The sequence below is a fragment of the Gavialis gangeticus genome, unplaced genomic scaffold (assembly GCF_001723915.1).
Source record: "Gavialis gangeticus isolate Ggan-Ray unplaced genomic scaffold, GavGan_comp1, whole genome shotgun sequence".
NCBI lineage: Eukaryota > Metazoa > Chordata > Crocodylia > Gavialidae > Gavialis > Gavialis gangeticus.
This window is the reverse complement of record NW_017729022.1, coordinates 52,132,632-52,139,735: the sequence shown is the minus strand read 5'-3', so window position 1 is coordinate 52,139,735 and position 7,104 is coordinate 52,132,632.

Genomic DNA, 7,104 nt, shown 5'->3' with positions numbered 1-7,104 from the left:
ACACACACACACACACAAACCCATCCAACTGTGGTCATGTATTTTTCATTTGTGAGGAGAAAGAGAGTGAGAAGCATGCAGCACAGTGCCAATGGAGCGTGCCCAAAGGCCCCTGGAGACCCTCACTGACATTTCTCTCTTTCCCATAACCTCACCCCTCTGGCATCTCACCACTGGCAGTGAAGAGCTCTTGAAGAAATGATTTATAAAGACCCAATGAAAAAGATCGAAGGCCCAAATAAGCCTCTGTCTGACTTTCACCATCCCTTCTTTGTCTTCTTTTTCCTCCCACCCCACACCCTGCATATTCTTTCCCTTTTTCTCCTATCATTTCTTATGCACCCTCCCTTCTCTGCCCTTTCTCCCTCCATCCCTTGCATCTCTCTCAGCCCTGTCCCTTGTTTCATCCCTCTCACACTGGGCGCTTGTACATGTGACAGGGGTTAGTCTTCAGGGATTTATTCTGTGCCCCCTAAATTGAAACAGAGAGTTTTTAATTGAAATCCACAGTTTCAATTTTTCTATCACATTACAAGGGGCCTGATCCCTTTTTTTTTTTTTTTTGTTGGGGCGGGAGCTTGCCTGCAGCTGGAGGTGGGGATCCAGAGCTGTGGGGGGCCCCAGTCCTTTACCCTGCAGTGGCAGTGCCCCCTGGGACCATCCGGACAGGCTGCTAGGAGGCTGTGTGTTGTCCCAGCTTGGAAGCAGCACCCAGCCCAATGCAACTGTTCTGTAAGCCCACCCGTGGCCAGGAGGTGAGCTGACAGCTGCATCATTGCAATTTGCAATGTTGCAAATAAAACTACATCCGGATGTAGTTTGGTTTGCACCAATGCAAACTTATCTAAAACCCCCCAAACTGGCGCACGTGTAATGTGTGACACCATTAAGCCACACGATTGACATTTTCATCACGTGCCCATCGTGACGACCGTCACATGTACAAGTGCCCACTGTTATCTGTTCCCCTCCAGAAGGGATAGATATCTCCTCACTGAATTAAGCAAAGGTAAGTCATGCTTAATTTCTGCTTTGAAGCAATCTGAGTTTTTCAAGAGACAAGTTTGAAGAATTTTGGTTCCCATGCTTTACCATCTGCCTTTTACATGTCATCAAATCTCAAGTTACATCTATGCTGATATTTAGGGTTGACCTTTAAGTTGCCTGTAAACAGCCTGAGCCATGTCTCTACCGAGGTCTACATCACATCTTGTAGCCCAAGCCAAAGCTGTCCACATTGTGCTGACACTTTTTTCCCTTCACACAAAAGCCCCAAGATGTATTCCAAGTTTTTGATCATCATGTAAAGTGGAACTGTTATAGAATCAGTCTGCAGAACATCTGCTGATCCTTATAAGCATAGAGACAGGACATAGGGTGCAGAAGGGCCAGAAGTCAGAAACAGGGAGTTGTGGGATTGCCATTGACTGATTTCTGGGCTTACAGCTTCGTGCATCTCATGAGTACTAAGCATACTGCAAGAAGGGGCAGGCAAGGAGGTGAGCAGGAATGAGCTCAACCTCATACCCTGAAATTCAGCATAGTTGGGCTGAACCAGTGCCAGGAGCTAAGTGTAGATGTTTTCAGCATGCATGGTCAGTGGGTATAGGCTTAAGGATCTTCCAAGTGATCCTATTAATGTAGACATAGCCTTAAAATACAAAAACATTGAGCCAGGGAACAGATTCCCCCACAGCCAGCACTGAACTGGGATTGGTTCCACTTTCATACCAACTTTTGACTAATGTAACTCCACTGCATTCAATGGGTCACACAGGTCTCATGAAGTAGGAGGGGAGGAGGGATAAATCTGATTAGGTAATGGGATATCAGATGATAGCCATATGGGCCAGAACCAAAGAGCCATTTTGCTCTGTTTAGATCCCTGTATTAAAGGTAGCAGGAAAAAAATAATATTTTACCCATTCTTTGCCTTTTGAAAAATCCTACCAAGCTTTACCAACTCTGGGCCACTTTCTCTCACAGCCTTCAACTGCAGTAGAAGGATAGTTGGGTTATTGTTCATCTCCAGGTGTTTGCAGCTACTGGGGCAAGGTCCATCTAAGACAGAGCTGCCTTAAGACTGCTCTAACATATCAGGAGCCATTTAGGACCTTGGACATCTACAGCCTATGAGAAGGCCCAAAGGAGGCATAAAGTCTTTTTCCCCTCACTCCAGAGCTGAATGTAACTCATTTGGAATGGAGAATCACGTCTTTAGGCTGAAATTGTTGATTCTAGATTTGCTAAAATGTCAGCCCAGGATGTTAATGATCTCTGTGCAAGGCCAGAATTGTTCAAAGGTAAAATATCTTCATCTGGAACATTCCAACTTTAACTGATTTATTTTTAGCACTTGTCATAAGGTTCATGTCTTGTGGACTAGCTACTTGTTTTTTTAAAGGGGGCCTTACAGGCACGTACACAGGTAGAAGCATTCACAGATCAATGCATCTATTTGTAAATAGGTGGGTTTTCTGGTAAATGTTAATTAGGCACATTTTAGATGCAGCCAGGTGGTGCTGACAACTGGAGCAGCATTCAATTCAATTCAAGTGAAAAGGGAGAGCTTTGGTACAGTATGGTTATATACACACATACAATATTGTTCTCCTAAGTTCCAGTGTAGGGTACAGCACTCCCTGTGGATACCGGTTTTCATTTGAGCAAGGAATATTTATACAGTAACTGATGTCCTCGCTTAGCAGAAAGCAACTAAAAACTGGTGACAGTGGGACAGTATTATGGGAAGCAAAAACATTCTACTGGGTACATATGGCTGTATCATGCTGTGCCACAAACCAATTTCTAGCTTAAAATCATATCTCTGTAGGTGCACCTTTCCGCTAGGCCCATACAGGGGCATCTCTAAGTGAAGAGTTAAATTAGTGATTGAAGAATATATAGCAGGCATCTGCTGGGTAAGTTTTCCTTAGCAATTTAAATGCATTGTTGTAGAGGAGGAGGAGGAGGGGCACTTGGGTAACTCCCAGCACCTCTATAGCACATGAAGCCACATTACTAAACTGGGAAGAAAATAGATACACATCACATGGACTTTTTTCTTTAATTAATTACAACTTTCTTCCTTTATGATTTTTTTTCCAGACTTAACAAAACTATTCCTCTGTGAACACTAGACAGGGGTCAGGGTTCAAGTTATAAATCTTAGCTTGTTTTCTAAATGTAAGACACAGTGAACATATGCATAACTTGAAGGCCGGAATAGTTTTCAAATGCAAAAAATGGACATCTCTGGCCTGATTCTCAGAAGCAGCAAATATCCAGCATGTCTGCGGTCTTCAGCTGCACTTAACAGCATTGAGCATCTTGGATGCTTTGGGCATGCCTACACCATCAAAAGACCACACTAGGAAGCACCCTGGCAAGGCATGCCATGCTCACCCCAGATGGATGCAGTGTAGCTGCTGGGTGCACACCATTAGGCACTCCTGAGAGAAGGAACTTTTGGTGCACATCCAGCACCTCACAGGTTACACTGCATCCCATTCAAGTCCTCGCCTGTCTGGAATGAACTGTGAGGTGTCACTGTGATGCCCCCTAAAGCAGCCCTTGGATAGACACGTGCCCCTTTGTTTCTCCCGCTTGCTCAACTCAAAAAGAGATGAACAGCTTTGGCTGGAATTTCCCAGAGATGTTCATTTGCCTTTGGGCTGAGTCCAGGCAGGAGATATTTCAGCACAGAAGCAAATGTGTATGAAAGGGCCAAAGAACTGAAGAGACGGGTCTAGAATGTAGTGAACATCATTCTTGGCTCCTAAAGCAATAACTACAGAATCATTTTCTCTAGAGATCTGAGGGTGAGAACAAAGGGGTTTTAACAAAGTTCTGGATTCTGGGCCCATCTGCATCTTTGTAACATTAAAATGCCTGCTGTTTCAGGGGGGCCTCCTCTGCCCCGTATTAGAATGTGTGATGCTATTTTTATCGGTTACTGTGTATAACTTGCTATATTAAATTCAAAACCCCAAGAAGGCAGATCAGGGCTAGATTCCAGGACATAAAAACCATAACATAGATCAGCACACAAATGTGTGATGAAAAATGAAAAAAGAAAAAGAAACCAAAAATGTGTCTGCTGTGAAAAACCTGCCAGCCTCCAAGAAATTATTTAAAAAAAACTGCAACTAACCAAACCCCCACAGGAATGTACAATCCAAAACTATGCAATCTGATACCTCTGCTGCTGTATACAATAAGGCAGCTTCTAGCACTGACAGGACAGTGATGGATTGCCTAAATACACACACAGGCTGCAGCAAAGGTAGAGGTGCTAACATACCCCTCTTGCTGCCCAGGACTACATTTATCCTAGGGTGATTCAGATCACATACTGTCAGAGCTATCTGTGGATTCAATATAAGGTAAACTTCTCTCTGAATCTAGTACCCAACCCACCAGAAGGAAGTTGGGTTGGTGACTGAAGTGATGCTCTCCTACTCAAGCCATTCTGTACCTCAGTGTGGTCATACAGGGCCCTAGACTACCAGAGATGCCATCTTTCAGTGAGCTGTGAAGCCAAAATCCTGGATAACTGACGTCATTACAAATACCCTGACACTTAAAAGGACAAAAGTGTTCACCCCAGCCTCTTGGCCAGATTTCAATCTGAGCAATAGCATTCAGCAAGTTAACATGCCCAATTACAACATTCTTGTTTCTGCCATGATTCATTACATTGCACATGGTGATCCTACAGAATGAAAGGTACCATGGAAATGGAAGATATTATTTGCTTTTTCTTCTCCTCCTGTTCCCAAGTTGTTCCATCCATCCCATGAATCTTGGGAAGGACAAGCTTGATCTCCCATTGCCCACACTGAGTCACCCCCTGCTCCACATAATTAAGGGGATTCACAGACAAGTGCGTTTATGACCTCCTCCTCCTCAGCCTAGTCTGCTTCATTATCCATTCCGCTCTGATCCTTGCTGATCACTCTCTGGCCCAGCGATTGTTCACTCCTCATACGAGAAGCCCCTGGGGGCCAATGCAGCGTTCATTGAACATTCCACAGGCCTCTCTGCTGTCCACAACCTTGAGCCGCTCTCTGTTTCCCCCATTAACTCCTCCTGCCTCTCTCTCTCTCTTTCAGCATATGCACATGCACACACGCACATGCACACACTCACACGCACCCCTCCCTCCGCAGCGCAGCCCAATTTCAAGAGACGGCTTCCCCCACACTGCCAAATAAAACCACATTTCCTCAGCTACTTGATGGGGAGCTCAGATTTGCGGATTTGGAGGTGATCTCAGGAGTGGGGGAAAGAGAAGAAAGCAGGTGAGAGAGAGGGGTCAGGAGGAATGTGCAGACGGTGCCTTTTTAAATACAAAAGCTTGCTCTCCCCAGAAGCAAAAACAAAATGTCTTTGTTGTACCTCCTGCTCTGTGAGTACTTGTACATGTTTGCAAACCCTTTGCTCAAAGCTGGAGGGGGATTGCTTGGTTTGCTCAATTTGAGACTCCCAAACCTCTCCCTTTAGGGCAGTTCTGTGCTGATCTTGCCCACATTCCTCTTTTTCCTGGGTTTCACACCATCAGTGCATTTTTGGTACATTTTACACAGTAACTGTGTGTGCGCCACCCTATTCATGTTGCAGCAAATCCTTCCTCCCTCCCTGCCTCTTACTCAGGCTTGCCAATCTCACAATGTTATCATGAGTTTTGACAGCCACATATGATGCTTTCTTTAAAAACCCAGCTCATGGAGTCAGGTGATGATACGGAAATCTCTGGTTTCATTTTTTTAAAAATAAGAAGCGAGTCCCCATGGTGCAGAGAAATCTAGGGAATGTGACTTTCAGAGGCCCCCAAACTGCATGAGAAATAGAAAGACATCTGAATGCATTAGTTAAAAGAACAGGTCAGGATTTTCAGGGCTCTGACTTCTGAAAGTATGAGGCTGGCAATCCCCAGAGGCGACAGGAACTGTTTGTTTCTGCTGCACCAGGAAAGGCAGATTATTGAAGGCTACGCTGCTGGGGGAGGAGTAGATTGGAGACTGGGTCAAGAAAAAGGTCAAATAGCCTCCTAAGTCTGGTATTCAAGGACACCAGCCACTGGGCTAGTGTCCTTAAGGAATACCAGTTTCTGTAGCCAGCAGCACACAAGAGAGCACACCCATTTACTGCTGGGTCAACTGGGGACAACTTTTAGCACAAGTCCAGAGAGCTCAAATTCATTCCTCTGAATCTGTAGTGAAATACTTTAATTCCTTGTTCCTCTGTAGACACCTCCTGCTGCACATATTTTCCCACTCTTCTCTCTGTCCTGGCAAGGAAGGAAACAACAGGGGCCTGGAAACTATCTCAGACCTATTGCTATGTTATTGCTTCTCAAAAGTCTATGAGCACAAATTGTCCTACTTCTCTAGTCCAGAGCTTGAGCAGCTACTTTGGCTGGATGGAGGGTGGAAGAGTTCACTGGGGGAAGACATGGGTAGATCCAAGATTTGGAAAAGGGGATGCAGTATATGGCCCTAGTATAGCCCCTGAGACCGTAGTGGAGGTAGGGGTCATGTGCAGCTGGAGCCTCTGGACCACTGGGGAAACCAGAGGGAGGAGAAGCTGGGCAGCGAGCATGAACATGAAGATGGACCTGCTCAGTACATCTGGCAAAGCTGTTGTCCCCAGCTGAGCCCAGCAGCTGCACAGACACCCCCAGCTTCCCACAGCTGGAGTGGAACAGGAGTGGCTCTAGCCCCCCTCCCATTCAGCTGAGTATAGTGAACGTGGGTCCCTCCTTCCTGCCTCTGGTCCCTGCCCAACTCTTTGATATCCCCTGTTGGCTCAGGGTGGGCAAAATGCAGCCCACAGGCCATATGCAGCCCACCCCACCATTCTACCTGGCCTGCGGGGCCCCTACAAAACTTAGAAAATTAATATTGATCTGCCCCTGGCTGCCTGTCATGAGGCCCTCAATGGCTTGCCAAAACTCAGTAAGCGGCCCTCTGCCCAAAATAATTGCCCGCCCCTGGCTCAGAGGCTCCACAGAAGCTTACCTTGAAACACCAGCAGCAGGCAGGTTCCTTCTTCCTTCTCCCTGACCCTGCTCCCAGTTGAGCCCCGCCCCCTGCCCAGCTG